Source organism: Pristiophorus japonicus, chromosome 18, assembly GCF_044704955.1.
Source record: "Pristiophorus japonicus isolate sPriJap1 chromosome 18, sPriJap1.hap1, whole genome shotgun sequence".
Lineage (NCBI taxonomy): Eukaryota > Metazoa > Chordata > Chondrichthyes > Pristiophoridae > Pristiophorus > Pristiophorus japonicus.
The window spans coordinates 15835544-15855417 of record NC_091994.1 but is presented as its reverse complement, the minus strand read 5'-3'; the positions used below and the strand labels follow the sequence as shown (position 1 = coordinate 15855417).

At 46.2% G+C, this 19874-nt stretch overlaps 1 protein-coding gene and 1 pseudogene across 2 annotated transcripts in view; both read left to right on the top strand.

The window, feature by feature from the left end:
• Positions 1-19874, top strand: part of LOC139228567 (transducin-like enhancer protein 1) — a 158188-nt gene that overhangs the window by 32672 nt on the left and 105642 nt on the right. The gene's annotated exons all lie outside the window — the stretch shown is intronic.
• LOC139229423 (U2 spliceosomal RNA) lies at positions 5287-5521 on the top strand (annotated as a pseudogene).

Below are 19874 nucleotides of genomic sequence, written 5' to 3'. Positions count from 1 at the left end.
CTGAAACCTCATGGCATTTTGTTTTCCTTATGCTACAAGTCGTATGATATTTCCTTTAAGCGCTCTGGGCATGTGTATCCCTGCTCTCCTTGTTGGGTTCAAACAGCCCTCAGCATGTGATGGTCCACTATCTTGGGTTCCCAAACTAATATTTTAACTATTTTAAAATTCTACGTTTACAGCTGTAAATGCAGATTCCATTGTTGATCTTCCTGTTTGCTCCAATCTCCATTACCAAATCCAGTCTGTCTTGCGTTGTAGTTTCTCTAGAGCCAGGGAAGGAGGCTATGTGCCATAATTTCTGTACCAGAGGAATGGTGCCTGTGGTCATAACCTTGTATCTTCCTCTGTTTGAGAACCCAAGAACATAAGAAATAGGAGCAGGAGTAGGCCATATGCCCCCCCCCCCCCCCCCCGAGCCTGCTCTGCCATTCAATAAGATCATATCAGATCTTGGTCTCAACTCCACTTTCCTGCCTGTTCCTGATAACCCTCAACTCCCCTACAGTCCAACAAATATTTATCCCAATTTTCCCTTGAAAGAGGTAATGGCCTTTGCCTTATCTCCCTACCACCCCAGTGTTCAAACTATCCATGCTTCAACAACCGTTCCGTGTAAAGACATTTCTCCTAACCGCTCGACTTGCTCTTTGGTGACAATTTGATGTTACTGACATCCCATCACTGACGCCCCAACCAGAAGAACTAAGCTGCCTTTTCTACATGCCTCCTCTTGGCAACATCATCTGTTGGCATGGGGTCAGCTGCCGTGTGTTCATTGAGTTCAGTCAGGAGCACTCCCACTTCCAAGCTGCAGCGTGATGGATTCAAGTCTGAGGTCTGGAGCACGTAATCTAGGCTGGCACTTCAGTTCCGTAGCGGGTGCTCTTTGACGATGCAGTTGTTTAAAAATAAAAGAGCAAGGTGCTAAACTGAGGCCCTGCCTGCCTGTTCAGGTGGATATAAAAGAGCCCATGACTTTTTACTTTTTTTTTATATAAAGAAAAGCAAGAAATTCTGCCTTGTCCAGGCCGGCAGCGGGTCGGAGTTTTTTTTAGGGTGGTGGGGCACAGGATGTTTTTGAGTGGACCCTATTTAAGGACCGCTGGTTTGTTTGTTACACATGGCACAACTGGATGGAGCGTGTATGGGTCACACACCACCAGTTTGTCCCTGAAGACTACAATCTGTTTCCAACAATTGCACATTCAAGCAGCCTTCCGCTGGTTTCAGGAGGGTAGGTGGCTCCCTCATTTACAGCCTGCCTGAGCCTTTTGGGTGTCTGGGGCTGCCAATGCTCCCTTCTGATCGTCAGCTGCTGGTTATCCGTTTTTCAGCTGAGGGATGGTCTCCAGGCAATTCTCTCTTTTAAAACCCTTTCTTCCTCCGGTAGCTGGTGCTGAGCACCTCGAGTCTTGTTGCCGAGAGCATGCAGAAAACAAGCGCATGCAGCGGAAAGAGCATGCGGCAAACCTGTCCCACCGACCCTTTCCCTCAACGACTGTCTGTCCCACCTGTGACAGGGACTGTAAATGCCCATATTGGACTGTTCAGTCACCCAAGAACTCATTTATAGAGTGGAAGCAAGTCTTCCTTGATTTCGAGGGCCTACCTACGATGATGAGCTCAGTAGGTTGCTGCCTCTGGAGGTTGCCACCTCTGCTGGGTACAGATGCCTCACACACCATTTGGAGATTGGCACAATTTCGCACTGCAGTGAATGGCGGTGCCCAGCACTGTGGTGATGTTGGAAGTGAGGTACCCAACGACAGCGAGGGGAGATTGGAAGAAAATGTGTTTTTTTTCCCAACCTTGGGACAGCCAAATGAAGTCTTTTTTTTTTTGCAAGTGTAATCACTGATACGATGTAGGAAACATGGCAGTGACTACACCCCAAAAAATGGCTGAGAGACGTTTGGTGGCCGTGAAAGCTGCTATATAAATGCAAGTCATCGTCTTCTCGTGCCTTATCACGTCCCTTAGAAATGTCCCAACGCATTTTAGCTTCAAAGAATGACTTTGCTGCAGTGTCTTGTTCTGTAGGTGAATGTGACACTTTTGAGTTCGGTAAAATTCCAGAAACTGAGATGAGTAACCCAATATTCTGCTTCATTTGTGGTCAGAATGTTGACCATGATACTGGGACAACTCTCTGTTCAAATAGTGTCTTGGGCTTGTTGATGCTCACTGGAAGAGGGAAATGGTGCCTCTGACTCCTCCACAACACACCACCTCCGTCAGTGTAGTACTCGGTGTTGCGTTGGGAAGTACTGGTTTAGATTCGGTCCCTTATTGAGGTTTGAACTCGTGACCTGATGCTGAGATGAGAGTGCTGATGATGATCTAAGAAATGTGACGCTGTACTGCAGCGCCCTGCAATGAGTCATTCCAACCCACTTGAGGCCTATTAATCAAATGTTCTGCATGTAAATAAAACGGATGTGACGTGTGTTGTCAGTGACCCTACGGTGCCAATTGCCAAGGGGGTTCTGCTGTTATATTTTGTGCATGCGGATCAAATTTGCTGGAGTATTGGGGGAAAAAAAATTACAAGTAGGCAGAAAACGTGTTTAATAAAGGTTACCTTGCAGATTGTATGGACACAACAGCTGCAGTGCCTGCTGCAATATAGGGAGAAAACTGTTCACCTAAATTGCTATGTCCTAAGGGATTTAAGCTTCACGTATCTGCACATTTATTAACGTTTCCATTCTTTCTGGTTTCTATATGCTTCTGCTTTTTTTTAATAAACTTGCTCGTCGTGCTCCACTGAGCCTAGTTGATCATGGCCTACAAGGAAATAAGTCATAAAAAGAAAGAAAAGTAAGACTTGCATTTATATAGCACCTTTCACAACCACCAGATGTCTACAAGCTTCTTACAGCCAATGAAATATTTTTGGAGTGTAGTCACCTTGTAATGTAGGAAATGCGGCAGCCAACTTACGCACAGCAAGCTCCCACAAACAGCAATGTGATAATGACCAGATAATCTGTTTTTGTTATGATGATTGAGGGATAAATATTGGCCAGGACACTGGGGATAACTCCCCTGCTCCTCTTCGAGATAGTGCCATGGGATCTTTTACACTCCAGGGTCCTGAACCCAAAAATCTAAGCTGACCAGTGCAGTGCTGAGGGACTGCTGCACTGTCTGAGGTGCCGTCTTTCTGATGAGACATTAAACAGCTCGGGCAGATGTAAAAGATCCCATGGCAGTATAGAGAAGGGCAGTTTTCCCTGATATCCTGGCCAATATTTACCCCTCAATCAACATTGCTAAAACAGATTATCTGGTCATTATCACTTTGCTGTTTGTGGGAGCTTGCTGTGTGCAGAATTGGTTGCTGTGTTTCCTACATTACACTTCAAAAAGTATTACTTTGGCTGTAAAGCGCTTTGGGACGGCCTGAGGTTGTCAAAGGCGCTATATAAATGCAAGTCTTTTTTGTTTTTAATTTGTGCCCAGCGCGTGAAACTGGAGAATGTCAGAGTGAAGGTAAAAGTTATAATCTCGAGTGGCCACAGACCTGCAGGTCTGAATCCTCCGATTGGTGACTGAGATGTCAGTGCAGATCTCGATAATATCTTGGACTGCATGAGCCTATTGCGTACCTAACTACATACGGTCAGTTGCTGCTCTTGTTGGATCTATTGAATTTTTGCATTTGCATGAACACCAGCTATTCAGTATGACAAATTAATTATTCATTGTTTTTGTACTGCATATTAAAATATTTGTAAACTACTTTTTAATGGTGATTATTAACACTTGGGGCACTTTAATACTCCCTATTGTATCATTTAAGCTGCAGTGGTAATTTGATGCCATCTTTAAAGTTCCTTAAGTGATCATTTTTAAAGGGCCATCAGAACCTCAAATGAACCATGAAGCTAATATGAGCTCTTAACTGCATGACCTTAATAATTGAAGCTTTATTCGCCCCCCTTCCTGTCCCTGGTACTTTCTCACTTTGCCCATTGCGTGTTAAGTGCTTACAGCTTCAGTTCTTGATGCAAGAACATGTGAATTGCTAGACGATAAGACCATGGTCCATCTAGTTCACTGTCTGCCATCCTGGTGGTGGCATGGTACATTGATAATGGAGTTGTTGTTTAATCGTGGCAATCAATCTCTTTTAATTAGTCTACACAAGGCGTGGGGAAACGCCCCCTGTGGTGAAAAGCGTCGGGACTCATAGCTCCAAAGTCACCCGTTCCTAGTAAGCATCCTCAAGTCTCGTCGCCGAGAGCATGCAGAAAACAAGCGCAGGCAGCGGAAGGAGCATGCAGCAAACCTGTCCCACCCACCCTTTCCCTCTACCACTGTCTGTCCCACCTGTGATAGAGACTGTAATTCCCATATTGGACTGTACTGTCACCTGAGAACGCACTTTGAGTGGAAGCAAGTCTTCCTCGATTTCGAGGGACTGCCTGTGATGATGACTCTTGATGTACACTGTCTCAAATTACCTGTATGCTATAATCCCAAATTATTATAATTTTCTTGCTTAATTTGTGTTTCAAAACATTTTCTGCTTCTCTCGTTTCTCTCTGGTGCCAGTTGCATGGATTTACCACTCACTCACTGAAATCATGGTGCCGATTTTAAAAGCTGAGTGGAAACGGTGTGTGGGAACCTCAATGCGGGTCTCGACAGCAGGGCCTCGTTTAAAGTACAAGTTAGCAGAATCCTGTCCGACAGCGACCAGATTCACTACCGGGAGCGGGAGTGGGAATTTGGCGCCAGGGACCTGTGGGAACCAACCCTGGCAATCAGTGGGAGGTGGGGCCTGGAGACAGTGGGGCTGCAGGTTATTGGTGGAACATTTCAACGCGATTGGCAGAGGCCGGGGCTGAGGAGGCCCAAGGTCTCCTGAGGGGAGAGCTCTTGCTCCTCCAGCCCCACGAGGAGTTTTTAAACTGAAGCAAATGTTTCAAACTTGCCACTGGTTTCTTCTGCCCCGTTGATGCTTCCTACCATGGTTCTGCTGCCAGGCTGTGTAGCCAAAGCGGGACTCCGTGACGTGAAATTAATATTGTGCCGATGATCAAGGGGACATGAGACTCTGTTTCATTAGATAGATAAATATTTACGACAAAGGCAAGAGTACACTTTTTTTAACCGAGGGCTGGGCTCTGAGACTTTGGACTGAGTTAGTAACTGAAGCAAAGACCATGACAACATTGAGGAATAGGTTACATGGGTGGTTGAAGAAAAAGGGATATAGGCACAGTGTGCATGGGATTAGAACTAGTCATGTGGAGGAGAAACACCAACACTGGACCATCTTCTCGGCCTTTTGGCTAAGATCAAGTGTAGTACCGTTTCTGACCAGCCACCATGACCTCCGGGTGGTTTCTCCCTGGTCAGGAAGGTATATGCTTGCATTTTTGGAAACAGGAGGTGGGTGGGGAGGGTTGACCCATCCACCTCCACGGAGGTGTGTGGGGGACCTGACCCATCCACCTCCATGGCACGAACCTGGTATTGCAGTACTTCCAGGAACGGTGCAGTGGCTCTAGGCCTTTTGGCTAAGAGCATTGGCGCAGAGTGATCCTTGGCATGTGCAAGGTGACCTCTGGCGTTTGTGATTTGACAAAGAATTGGAACGATTGGCTACGAATTTAAAAAAAAAAAAAAAAACACTGGACCATCTTCCCGTCATGTAACTGCTATGCGATTCTACGGATAGTGTCTTTGTGAATTGGGGGAGGATTTTGATTGTGGGTGAGTGACCATTTAATTTTAGAGGAACTAATAATCTGGTTTAGTCTGTTGGTAATCTAAATGCCACTAAATAATCAATTGTGAAATTGAAATTAGCCAAGGAAGCATCATGCAAACATTCTATTTTTTTTCTCTTGGAACCCCCAGCAATGCGCCACTAATTTTGTGCCTTCAACATTTGGATTTTATCTTTGGGTTTTCATATACTTCCTTCATGTGCAAGTGAAGGAATATTGGGTATGCCTACAGCTTCACAAGGCTGGTGTAATTCTATGTTTTCACATATCATAGGTTTAGAATCAGAACCATCCTAGAGGTGCCAACCTCTATGGGGGAGGCGGGGGGGGGAGGGGGGGAAAAGAGACTGTCTGTCTTTTTTTTGATCTGAAGATGTTGGTTAGTTTTTTTAATTAACCCCAGATTATCTGTTATACATGCAAACCTCACTGTGTAAGACTTGCCCTGGGGGGGGGGGGGGGCACACCTGTGGGAGACCTAAGGGTCACCTGTGTACCCTGGGACAAGCAGGTAGAAAAGGCAGTCCACCATGCTGCTGCCTCACTTTGGAGTTCTATTAAAGAGACCAAGGTCACAATGGTTTGCGTTTCCAATACAGTCTCGTGGAGTTATTTTGAATTTAACAATCTGGTCTTTATCCTATTACAGACAGCAAGGTCCCACAAACAGCAAATTGGCTGCCAAGTTTGCTACATTACAAGTAACTACAATTTGGCTGTAGTGCTTTAGGACATCCTGAGGTCATGCAAAGTGCTTTTGTCTTGACGTTTATGGTGTGAAGCTGAGCCATCTAGACCAGGACACTTCGCAGATCAGTCTCTTGTCTGCATTGAGTTAGATGATCTCTGCATATATTTTGGCAACAGATTCCCAGGCTATGTGATTCTATTTTTAATGTGAAAATGCAAGAGGTGATGCAATTGGCCACATAAGGAGAAATTGGGGCAGGTGACCAAAAGCTTGGTTAAAGAGGTATGTTTTAAGGGGCATCTTGAAGGAGGAAAGAGAGGTTTCGGCAGGGAATTCCAGTGCTTGGGGCCTAGGCAACATGAGGCACGGCCACCAATGGTGGAGCGATTTATAATCAGGGATGTTCATGAGTGCAGAATTAGAGGAGCGCAGATATCTCTGGCGGGGTTGGGGCGTTGATGGTTGTGGGACTGAAGGAGATTACAAAGATGGGGAGGGGCAAGGCCATAGAGGGATTTGAAAACCAGGATGTGAATTTTGAATTCTAGTCGTTGCTTAACCGGGAGCCAATGTAGGTCAGCGAGCACAGGGTTGAGCACAGGGTTGATGGGTGAGTGGGACTTGGTACGAATTATGACGTGGCCAGCCAAGTTGTGGATCACCTCAAATTTACGTAGGGTAGAATGTGGGAGACCAGCCAGGAGTGCGTTTGAATAATCCAGTCTAGAGGTAACAAAGGCATGGATGAGGGTTTCAGCAGCGGATGAGCTGAGACAAGGGTGGAGACAGGCGATGTTACCGAGCTGGGAATATCACAGCAGGACTTGAGTCCCTGAGGGAGCAAGGGAAATGTGTGAAATTGTTAATTGGGGAAAACAAACTTTATTTTGCTGTCTAGTGGTGGTTTTCAATTTTTGCAATGACTGCTAGAGCTGTCTCCAACAGTCCAGATGCAAGTTGTTCCCACATTCACATGTATTCAGCAGGGTATGGGTTAACTGTCCTAATATGTAACATAATAAATAGCTAGCAATAAGGACAGTGATTCGATTGAATGGTTCTGACAGCAGTTCTGAATTGTTATGTGCCTTGCCAAAACCACAAGATAGAATTCCTGCCGTAAACTCTTGTCAGCTATTTTCTTCTTTTTTTTTTCCTCCCATATTCTTGCCCATGTCTGGCAGTCACATGTACCATGGCAGCGGCATCTTTACAGGGGTGGGGGGAGATTTAATCTATTCCAGATACAATTTTGAATTGTATCTGGAAGTATTTTGGCAACAGATTCCCAGGCTGTGATTTATATTTTTAAAGTGGAAAAAATGCCAAAGCATCGGAGAAGGTATAGTATAATTGGATCGCATTTTCAAAGAGCCAGCACAGACAATAGGCCGAATGGCCTCCTTCTGTCCTGTAAAATTCTAATAGTGGCTGGCTGTTCGATGGATTACTGCACAGTTGTATGGTATTGAGCATATAAACCATGTAGGCCACTATCATTCCCAAGTTCATTGATCTCTGCTGGACTATAGTAGTTGGGAGGCAGAGGCGTAAGGGGCAGTAGTAAAGAAAGACAAAACCTGCATTTATATAGCACCTTTCAGGACATGCCAAAGTGCTTTACAGCCAGTGAAGTACTTTTGAAGTGTAGTCACTGTTGTAATGTAGGAAACATGGCTGCCAATTTGTACACCGCATGGTCCCTAAAACATCAATATGAAGATAATCTGTTTTAGCAATGTTGGTGGATGGATAAATATTGACCAAGACACCGAGATGATCATCCCTGCTCTTCGAAATAGTGCCATGGGATCTTTTACATCCACCTGAGAGGGCAGACAGGTCCCCGGTTTAACGCCTCATCCGAAAGATGTCCCCTCCGACAGTGCAGCACTGTTCTGGAATGTCAGCCTTGATTTTTGTGCTGCAGTCTCTGGGGTGGGGATTGAACCCACAACCTTCTCAGTCAGGCGAACGTGCTACCCACTGAGTGTCTTAGTTGAAGCTTTCAAATAAGTAAACTCATTTTTATTGCAGCAATTGATGGGAAAGCTTTCTTTTCCTGAATGCAATCAGTGAAGTCAGTGTAGAGTTAAAACTGGGTGGGGAATGGTTTGGGAAGTAACCCTGATGAATAAGTTTCCTTATTTAATTCTCTCTACAGCTCTCTGGGCTTGGTTTCAAAATTAGTTGTATACGTGGAAATTGCAATGCATGTTGAGGCAATGAATCCGGCATTCCCCCCCCCCCCCACCCCAAAACTTCATTACTGGAAAGACTGAAGTACTTTCTGCTTGCATTATTTTTAACCTTTCCTATTTTCAGGTTATAGGAACACATTTGTTTCGGAAAAACAGTGTGTGATGCCAGGGCGTTAAAGTCGTTTTGACTTTCCTTTGACGCAGTACAAGGGTTCACGGGAGGTTTTTTATGTGGTGAAACCTTTGTCACACTGGCCTCAGTGACCTCATCGCTCACAGGTAAATACAGGAATTGTGACTGGTAAATTTCCTGAACAGTACAGACTCTGAGAACTGAACATCCAGAGTGAAGTGGGGGTTTTTTTTTTGACGACAAAGGCAACATTTTTCATCTCAGTAGAGATTTCATCGAAAAAGGAAAAACCTGCAGTTATACAGCGCCTTTCATGACCTCTGGGTGTGTCAAAGCGCTTTCAAAGCAGTACATTTGAAGGGCTGTAATGCCTTCATCTAAGCCTTTGTTACCTCTAGACGACTATTCCAACCCACTCCTGGCTGGCCTCCCACATTCTACCCTACGTAAACTAGAGGTGATCCAAAGCTTAGCAGCCCGTGTCCTAACTCGCATCAAGTCCTGCTCACCCATCACCCCTGTGCTCGCTGACCTACATTGGCTCCCGGTGAAGCAATGCCTCGATTTTCAAAATTCTCATCCTTGTTTACAAATCCCTCTATGGCCTTGACCCTCTCTATCTCTGCAATCTCCTTCAACCTCAACCCCCTCCCTGCCAAGATGTCTGCGCTCCTCAAATTCTGCCCTGTGCAGCATCCCTGATTTATAACTGCTCAACCATTGGTGGACGTGCCTTCAGCGACCTAGGCCCCAACCTCTGGAACTCTCTGCCTAAACCTAGTCTCCTCTCTAGCTCTCTTTTCTCCTTCAAGACGCTCCTTAAAACCTACCTCTTTGACCAAGCTTCTGGTCACCTGCGCTAATTTCTTGTGTGGCTCAGTGCCAGATTTATTTGTTTTGTTTTTCAACAGTCCTGTGAAGCGCCATGGGACCTTTTACTGCGTTAAAGGTGCTATATAAATACAAGTTGTTGTAATGTAGGAACCTGCACTCTAGGTGAATCATTTAATAATTGTTCTTTCATGTCCCACGAAGATTGATTTGGTCATCTTCTTCTAAAATGGTGAGCGTCTGATGTCTGCCTTGGCTCAGTGGCAGCGCTCCTTACCTCGGGGGTTCAAACCCCACTCCTGGACTTGAGTGCATAGAGGATGGTTTTTCAGTGTCTGAGTGCTGCACTGTTGGGAGGTGCAGCTTTTTGAATGCAATGTTAAACCGAGAACGGTGTGTGTAAAAGATCACATGGCACTACTTTGAAGATGGACGAGGAGGATGTGGGGCATGTGGTGGTGGTTCGTGGTGTGCTGGGTTATCCCTCAACCTTCATCACTATTGAAAAGGCTATCTCATTAATCTCATGCTATTTGTGTGATCCTGCGATGTACATATTGGCTGCCGCATTTCCCTACAAATACAGCGATGACAACACTTCAAGAACACTTAATTGGCTGTAAAACATTTTGTAAAAAATGATATGTCGACCAAATGAGTTATCTGTTAACTCCTGAATGGATTGGCCTGTATCTTCCCCCACCCATTCCAAGTTTTCCCAGGGAAGGATCTTCTCGAGTTTCTTTTTTTTAAAAAAAAAACTTGCCTCGTATCTTTTTTTTTTTTCCCCTGATCTTGCCGGTTTTCCCAATCTCTGGATGGTCTGTGTGCACGGAGATCAAATGTCAGTAGGAATGTGATGAAATTAGTCTTCCCAGCCCTTCCCCAACCAACCTTCTGACAATCGCATCACCTCGGTTGACAGTAACTATTGATTGTGGTTCTCTGAGTGAAGCAATCAGTTTTCTCCAGTGTAATCTGTATTGGAAATCCACTTAGAAAGGGAGTTAATCAATATTTAGCACCGGCAGCAACTAATGCTGTAAATTACAGACTGTTTGACTCTAACGGATGCCGTAGCTGCCTCGAGACTATTTGATCAAAAGTACCTTTTGGGAATCATGTGAGCGTGCTCTTTAGATTTTTTGCAACCATAAAATATTGAGGAACAAGTCGCGTGTAACGAGTTGATTTTGTATATTGTAAGGTATAATTTCTGTGGCCTAGCTAGAGTGGTATAATAATTGTATAATCTAGTTATATCGATTGTGCAAACTTTACAAATTGGTCTATGTGTTGTAGACCAGCCATTTCCATACTCTCTTTTCTCCCCCAAAAAAGTACTGTCTCGGATCATAAGGTATCGAGTCAAATGTTTGGAAAAGCTGGGAGGAACTGGATCCAAAGCCTCAGACAGAGAGCACTTGGAAAAGGTTGGGCAGGAGATTGAAACTTGAGATTTGGACAAAAGGTCATGTGTGGAGTTTGGTTTTCCAGACAAGATTATCTGTTTGTTTGTCCAGACAAAGAAAAATAAATGTGTGTTACCATGTTTGGGACCTGGCAGGCTCAGTTTGTTTGGTTTACCCAATTGCTGGGACAAGACCAAGTCCACTATAAATGTGCTGTGATGCATTTCTGACTTCTGGGCCAGAGAGTACTATGTACTTTTTTTTTGTTGCAAATTTTATGTTTGCATTTCATTTCCTAGTAGAGTATTTTATGCTAGACTATGATTTGTACCTATATTATGATACCGTTCCTAAAAATAACACTGTTCTTCAAAGGGATGGCCTATGGCAAGACACAAAAAGGTTATCTGGATTGCTGGATGTGAAGCTATGGAAAGTGTGGCGTGTTTGAGGGCAAATCCTGTCAGTGACTGCTTTCATAGTTTGTGTTCTTTCAATCTGTCCTGGAAATAAGATAGCTGGTCAACCAACATTGGAAATGAGAGAAAGCCAGTTCATGTTTTTGGCTGGGGGTGCTTTGTTGGAATTGGGAAGCCTTTTTTTTTAATGGGACTGAAACACACACAAGGAAGGGGAGATTACATCAGCTCACAGGCCTACGATATGATGAGTACTGGTGCAGAGGTAGCTTGAGAAGGTGTCTGAAACTGACCGATTCAGGGGAGTGCTGCAAAATGTTCCATTCCCCTTTTTATTGCAAGGGGGTTGGAGTGTAAGGGTAAATGAGTCTTGCAATTACATAGGGTTTGGTGAGACCAGACCTAGAGTATTGTGTACAGTTTTGTTCAACTTCAGGAAGGATTATACAGGTGCAGAGTCTAGAATACGGAACCCTCGGGATCGAGGCCGGTCCAAATTACGGGCTTTTCCAGACTTTTGGTTGCCTTTCGGATGTCATGAATCCAGAAACACCCGAGCCCAGGTTTGGGTATTTCCGGAACGTTCGAAGAGCGGGGTCAGGGGAGACCCGCTGAGGAGGCCCCGAGGTAAGGGCAGGGGAGGCCCGAAGTCGGGCAGTGGTGGGGCCCCGAGTTCGACGGGTCCGGATTCCGGAACATTTTACAGATTCCGGACGACCTTGCCATCGATCGGTCCAGAGTCCCGATTCTGGAACATTCCGGAACTCTGCATATTTGACGCTGCACCTGTAATTCCTTTGGAAGCGGTGCAACGAAGGTTCACTGGATTGATTCCCAAGGGTGAGGGTTGTCTTAAGGAGAGATTGAGTAGAATAGGTCTATATTATCTGGAATTTAGAAGAGCCTGTAAAGTTCTTCGAAAGCCTGACTGGGCTGAGAGGCTCTTTCCCCTAGCTGGAGAGTCTAGAACTAGGGGCTATAGTCTCGGGATAAGGGGTTGGCCATTCAGGGCGGAGAAGAGGAGACATTTTCACTGAGGTTTGTGAATCTTTGGAATTCTCTGCTCTAGAGGGCTGTGGATGCTCCGTCTTTGAGTATATTCAAGACAGATCGATAGATTTTGGGGCATTGAGGGAACAGGCTTGAGGGGGCTATACGGCCTACTCCTGCTCCGATGTTGTATTTCCAAGTGCTTTGGAGCATTTGAATCCAGGTAGCTCCTGATTTGAGGTTGCACATGATGCACAGGAAAAAGGAGTCGGCCATCCAACCCCTTGAGCCTGTTCCGCCAGAACAGTGCTGATACGGATCTTAACTTCATTTACCTGCCTTAGTTCCATGTTCCTTACTACCCATGCCCTTGCCTAACCAATGATCACATGGATGCACTGAACTGTGGATCAAAAGGCCAATTGAGCAGAGCTTCATTGGAAGTCCTGATGAATAATGAAGACCACCATGCTGGATTTGACTTTTAGCAATAATTGGGGTCTCTTATGCACCGTAATACTGTGGTTGCGGAAAGAACTGTGGAGTTTTGCCTCCAGCGCAAATCTCTCTCCCTGCTGTTTTATTCCCGTGTGGTTGTTTTGCCTCTCTTTCTGTAATTGTGTTCAAAGTACTGAAATGCAACCTGGTGTTGAGTCTGAATACAGTCAATTGACAGCTATTTCTAATGCTCATTAATTTGCTGCTTGTTAATCCCCATGCATTTCACATCTTGCACACTTCATTTGCAGAGCACTCTGTTTAGCGGGTGGTGTGAAATGCATGGAATTTTTTTTTTCATGCTGCAAATCAATAGGGATTTGAAGATCGTTGTCATCCAATATCGTTTGGATTCAGGAACATTTCGGCATCGATGCACCAGGTGTTGATTTATCTGTTCCTGAACACCTCGTTGTCGCTTAGCATCTAGTTGTCTCACTCTTGGGCCGCTCACCTCTGCTCCTTTTATGGCCCTGACCTGCTGGTGTTCTCACGCAGGTCCGGGCCATAAAAGGAGCAGAGGTGAGCGGTCTGGGAGCAGCGTGCAGCAGAGCTGGTCTCCAGTCGTCTTGGGAGTCCTCGCCACTGGACCAAGACCTAGCTCTGTCAAGCCCGTGTGGTGGCTGTTGTGCAATGGCCACCCCAGGTTTTAAAAAAAAATAAAAAATCCACGCACAGGCATCTTCCACCCTTGAGGATGTAGTTCGGGTCCCACCTGTGAACTCATCCTTTTTTTGGCGTGGAAGCAAGTCATCCTCGTTTCGATGGACTGCCGATGATTTGTGTCTCTTCCTTGGGTGGAAAAGCCAGGTGAGACCACGAGGTGTTCAGCGACAGTTGAACAACTAGGACGTGGATGCTCAGTAACCAAGGCCCTGACCTGCCTTCGTAGGAACTTCTATCCTTCAACTGTGGGAGGAATATTGGGAACAAAACCAGGAAAGGCAGGAATGGATAAGGGGTGAAGGTCTAGAATCATACATTCTCCAGTAAGAGACAGCAAGTGGGTTTAATAATCTGGAAGGTGTGGTTGTACAGCTATTCTGGCACTGAGACATTCAAACTAAAAGGTCCTTGTTAGGGGGGAGAGGAGAAAAGAAAAAGTCAAGATTGGTGTCGACTGAACTGTGTTCGGTCCCTCCTCTGCCTTGCCCTAGATGTGTCCGCCAGTGGCTCAGTTGGTGTGTCAGAAGGTTGTGTGAGGGGTTCAAGTCCTGCTCTAGAGACTTTATTTCATTTATCATAGGCAGTCCTTTGGAATCGAGGAAGACTTGCTTCCACTCTTAGCATGCATTCTTAGGTGGCTGAGCAGTCCAATATGAGAACCACAGTCCCTGTCACAGGTGGGGACAGATAGTAGTTGAGGGAAGGGGTGGGTGGGACTGGTTTGCCGCACGCTCTTTCCGCTGTCTGCGCTTGATTTCTGCATGCTCTCAACGAGACTCTGAGCTCAGCGCCCTCCCGGATGCACTTCCTCCACTTGGGGCGGTCTTTGGCCAGGGTCTCCCAGGTTGTCAGTGGGGATGTTGTCAGGGAGGCTTTGAGGGTGTCCTTGTAACGTTTCCGCTGCCCTCCTTTGGCTCGTTTGCCGTGAAGGGGTTCCGAGTAGAACGCTTGCTTTGGGAGTCTCGTGTCTGGCATGCAAACTATGTAGCCTGCCCAGCGGAGCTGATCAAGTGTGGTTAGTGCTTCGATGCTGGGGATTTTGGCCTGGTCGAGGACGCTAACGTCGGTGCGTCTGTCCTCCCAGGGGATTTGTATGATCTTGCGGAGACATCATTGGTGCTATTTCTCCAGCGACTTGAGGTGTCTACTGTACATGGTCCTTGTTTCTGAGCCATACAGGAGGGCAGGTATCACTACAGCCCTGTAGACCATGCCTGTCCCCACAGCACTGCCCCCCCCCCCCCCCTCCCCACAGTTATCAAGATCCACGGCGCGGCCCTGGACCATGTGGACCATTTCTCAAAACTCGGGAGCCTCCTATCAACAAGAGCAGGCATTGATTAAGGGATCCAACACCACCTCCAGTGCAGCCTTCGGCTGCCTGAGGAAGAGTGTTTGAAGACCAGGCCCTCAAAATTGCCAACAAACTTATGGACTTTGTTTCTGCCAGCACACACATTACCAATCTTCCAATTTTAAGCTGATGTCCTCGTTTCGACCCATCCTCTGCATTTTTTTTTTGTCGCTTATAGATGTCCTGTGGCTATTTTTTTAAATATACAAGGTGGTTGTTGAGTTGGTAGAGGGACTTCAGAAACTCGAAAGACCAGGACAGGCTGGGTGCTCTGCAATGTAGGGCTGAACTGCAGGAATCCTTTTAAAGCCCCTCCACCATCTCAGCAAAGCGTGTGATCGAATGCACAGCGTGCACCTGGAACGGGTACAACTACCACCACATTCAAGATGCTCACACGATCCAGGACTGAGCAAGCACTACATTTGTTTCCCAGAGGCAATATCCATCCCCTTTAGTCTCCGGTGTTCCAGTAATTCCCAATCTACAGATTGCAATTCACCAAATTTGCCCGCTATCTCCTTCCTCCCCTGCGACCTCTGCCACCGAAAGACGAGCAGCGATGTCATCAGAACACCCATCACCTCCGAGTTCCTCTCCTTGTCGCCCATCATCTTGAGTTGGACATTTATCACCGTTCCCTCATCGCCGCTGGGTCGGCATCCTGGAGTTCCTACCCAACACCATTGTGGGAGCACCTTCACCACACGGACTGCGGTGTTTCAAGGGAAAGGCCTGCCAACTCCTTAGCACAACTAGGGATGGGTAATGGATGCCAGTGTTGCTGAATCCTGAGAATAAATATTTTTTAAACTCTACAGAGCCTGCAACTTTGTTGTGACCAGGAACATTGGAAAACAGTGTAAAAAGTAGACAAAGCACTTTACTACAACACCAATAAAGTGTTTATGTAAAGAGATAAAGACTATAGCGCCTTTCACGACCGCTCGATGGCTGTAAAGCACTGAGACAATTAGGTCCTTTTGGAGTGTAGTCACTGTTGTAATGTGGGAAACGCGGCAGCCAACTTGCGCATAGCAAGTTCCCACAAACAGCAATGTGATAATCAGATAATCTGTGTTCTGTTATGTGGATTGAGGGATAAATATTGGCTAGGGCACCAGGGATAACTCCCCTGCTCTTCGAAACAGTGCCATGGGATCTTTTATGCCCACCCGAGAGGGCAGATGTCTCATCGGAAAGACGGCACCTCTGACAGTGCAGCACTCCCTCAGCACTGCGCTGGAGTGTCAGCCTAGATTTGTGCTCAAGTTCCTGGAGTGGGACTTGAATCCACAACCTTCTGACTCGGAGGCGACAGTGCTACTCATTGAGCCTCAACGTAGAACCATATCCCAAGGTGTTTTACGGAGGCAATAATTGAGCCAAAAATGAACGTTGAGCCAAAGGAGGAGATAGAAACATCGAAACATAGAAACATAGAAAATAGGTGCAGGAGTAGGCCATTCGGCCCTTCGAGCCTGCACCGCCATTCAATGAGTTCATGGCTGAACATGCAACTTCAGTACCCCATTCCTGCTTTCTCGCCATACCCTTTGATCCCCCTAGTAGTAAGGACTACATCTAACTCCTTTTTGAATATATTTAGTGAATTGGCCTCAACAACTTTCTGTGGCAGAGAATTCCACAGGTTCACCACTCTCTGGGTGAAGAGGTCGCTCCTCATTTCGGTCCTAAGCGGCTTATCCCTTATCCTTAGACTGTGACCCTTGGTTCTGGACATCCCCAACATTAATAAGAACACAAGAACACAAGAATTAGGAATAGGAGTAGGCCATCCAGCCCCCCGGGCCCGCTCCGCCACCCAACAAGACCATGGCCGATCCGGCCGCGGACCCAGGCCCACCCACCATATTTGGCATTGTGACTGAAAGCTTGAATGGTCAATGTTGGCTGAAAACAAAGTGTGACCAAAAAGTTGATGGAAATAAAGCTTGTGGATCGGAGGTGCACGCCCTATGCAAGAGATACTTCATTGCTACTATTCACTTTGATGACTTTGCCTGGATATTTGGTACCAAACAGAATAAATTATAGGCAAGGTGATGACCCAAAGTTTCTGGGGTCCTCAGCAGCCACTGAGCTTGGAGCAAATTTGCATACACAGCGCACATTTGACATTTGGCTGAGGATTCACCTCTGTTTCCCCGGGTTAGAAGATCTACGATGACCTCCGTGACCCTTTTTTAAACTGTCGTCTCAACCCTGAGGAAAAACCATCCATCAATGTTATCCACCACAGCACCACTAAAACCTGCTGCAATCGCAGGCTCCGCACAGCTGGATTCAAGAAGTGTATATTTTTAGTTGCGAGGTATTTCCTTCCTTCCTTCTCCCTTTCTTTCTCCCTCCCCACCCCCGCTCGCTTTCTCTTTCTTTTTTGCTTGCTCGCTCTCTCCCTCTCCCAGCACTAGTGGGTTGGGTGTGTCCCAGTTTATGTTGGCAGCTGTCCAGAACTGCTGCAGGTGATTTCTGCGGCTAAGGTGGGTCCCATTGATTGCTGGTAATGAGTACAAACTGGAGACTTCAGCTAGTCTATAAAAAGCAAATAGAGGTCAGATTGCAGGACAATTTCTACCACTTGTGACTCTCAAAATGCAGTGTGTGGTTTGTTTTGTGCCTCTGTTCCTTTTTTTTTTCTCCTCCATCCAACTCTGTCACTGCCAGGAAAGGAATTGATAGCTCGACACGTGAGCTGCTGCAGGCAGCTGTCTTCTCTTCCGGCTGTAGGTGGGCCGAGGGCTCGCTCTTCCCATTAGAGACTAGCGACCACACTTCAAGCATGTGTGGATCTCCCCACTCCCCTCCCTACCAGAAAAAATGGGGACTTTTTTTTTTTAAACAACTCTGCATATCGCATGCCTGCTTGAACGTGCCAAGTTGTTCTTTTGTGACTCAATTCTGCCCTGCAGTGTAAAGTGAGATGAACTGCGATTTCAGGGACGTTCTGCCCCCCAACGCCCCCCCCCCCCCTCCAAACCAGAGCATGCAACTCTAGCTAATTTTAGAACTAATTATAGTGGGGAGGGGGGTGGTGGTACAAAAGGCTGTTAAAGACTTGCATTTATATAGCGCCTTTCACCACCGGACTTCCCAAAGCACTTTATAGCCAATGAAGTACTTTTGCAGTTTACTCGCTGTTATAATGTGGGGAACACAGTAGCCAATTTGCGCACAGCAAACTGTCCAGTAATCACAGCCGGATATTACACTGCTGGTAATGAAGGCACATTTGGTGGTCCCTGCATCACTGTCCTTGTACACCAAGGACATGAAATTTGCTGAGAGTTAGCTTCTGGATTGATGGCCGTGGCGGGCACAAAAATGGTCCTTTTTTAATAACTACAGAAGCAATGAGTTATTGTTATCAGTTAGGTTAAAGTTGTCCAAGACTAACATATTTTGTATGTTTGGAAAGAAAGACTGACTTGCATTTATATAGCGCCTTTCACGACCACCGGACGTCTCAAAGTGCTTTATAGCCAATGAAGTACTTTTGAAGTGCAGTCACTGTTGCAATGTAGGAAATGCAGCAGCCAATTTGCACACAGCAAGTTCCCACAAACTGCAATGTGATAATGACCTGAATTTTTTTTTTTTTTTGTTGTTGTGTTGATTGAGGGATAAATATTGGCCAGGATACTGGGGATAACTCCCCTGCTCTTCTTTGAAATAGTGCCATGAGATCTTTTACGTCCACCTGAGGGCAAACGGGGCCTCGGTTTAACATCTCATCCAAAAGATGGCACATTCGACAGTGCAGCGCTCCCTCAGTACTGCTCTGGGAGTGTCCACCTAGATTTATGTGCTCAAGTTCCTGGAGTGGGACTTGAACCCACAGCCTTCTGACTCCAAGGCAAGTGTGCTACCCACTGAGCCACAGCTGCAGTGGGCCTATACAGAAAGCCCCTGAGGAATATTGTTTTGTGTTCCAGACCACACTCCATCAGACCAGATGCTGCCAGGCACTGGTCTCGGTGTCCGCGCTGTAACCTTGTAATTGCAGAGCACCCCTGGAGTCTGAGCTCGTTCCTTGCGGCCGAACCAGAGCGAACCGGTTCCAAGAGCAGCTGATATTTGGGTTGAAACCTGCTTCGTAAGGGATGTGTTTATTTTATCCTAAAGCGATGCACGAAAGGGCGACTGCAGCCACTGCTAAACTTGTTTTATAACTGTGCTGTGACAAGGAACCAAAGTGTATTATTTTAAAAGACAAACACCTCCCTGCCTCATCATCATAGATTATATTTTCAGAAAGGTTCATTAGCTTTTATTAAAAAAGTGGAAGTTTAAATTTCCCTGGGAACGATGAGTTGATGTGGCAGTTTTCACAGTCTGGAGTCTTGCACCGTAGTGGATATGGTGTTGGTAATAAAAGTAACTTGTATATTGTGGGAATTCAAAAATAATGCTCCCATCCTCCATTTTGGTGTATTGCTGAACCATACAGACTGGGAAGTTTCAGGGTCAGTCTCTGCTCTGTGTTGCCATGGGTGACCCGGTGGTATGCTGCTGTGCCTTTTTAATTTTTTTATGTACCTCCCCCAGGCCCACTCAGCCCAAGATTCTCCAGTCCTTCCTGGTGACTCAGTTCTCTGATGCTGGGAATTGGCCTGTTGTCTCTGACTTGCATTTCCCTCCGGGCTGGGATATCTCGTCCAGTTCTCATCCCAGAGACTGAAGATGAGGCTCAAATTGCCTTGAGACTCTGACGAGAGCACTGTACAGTTTCAGTGTGGCATCCTCTGACTTGTGGGCTACTGATTTTTGGAAGTAAAAGTTCAGCATTCTTGTTTGCTCAACCCTCCCAATTTCTCTACTCTCCCTTCAGCCCCAGACCGAGATCTCTGCGATCCCCCAATTCTGGCCTCTTGTTGCCCATTCCCTGATTTAATCGCTCCACCATTGATG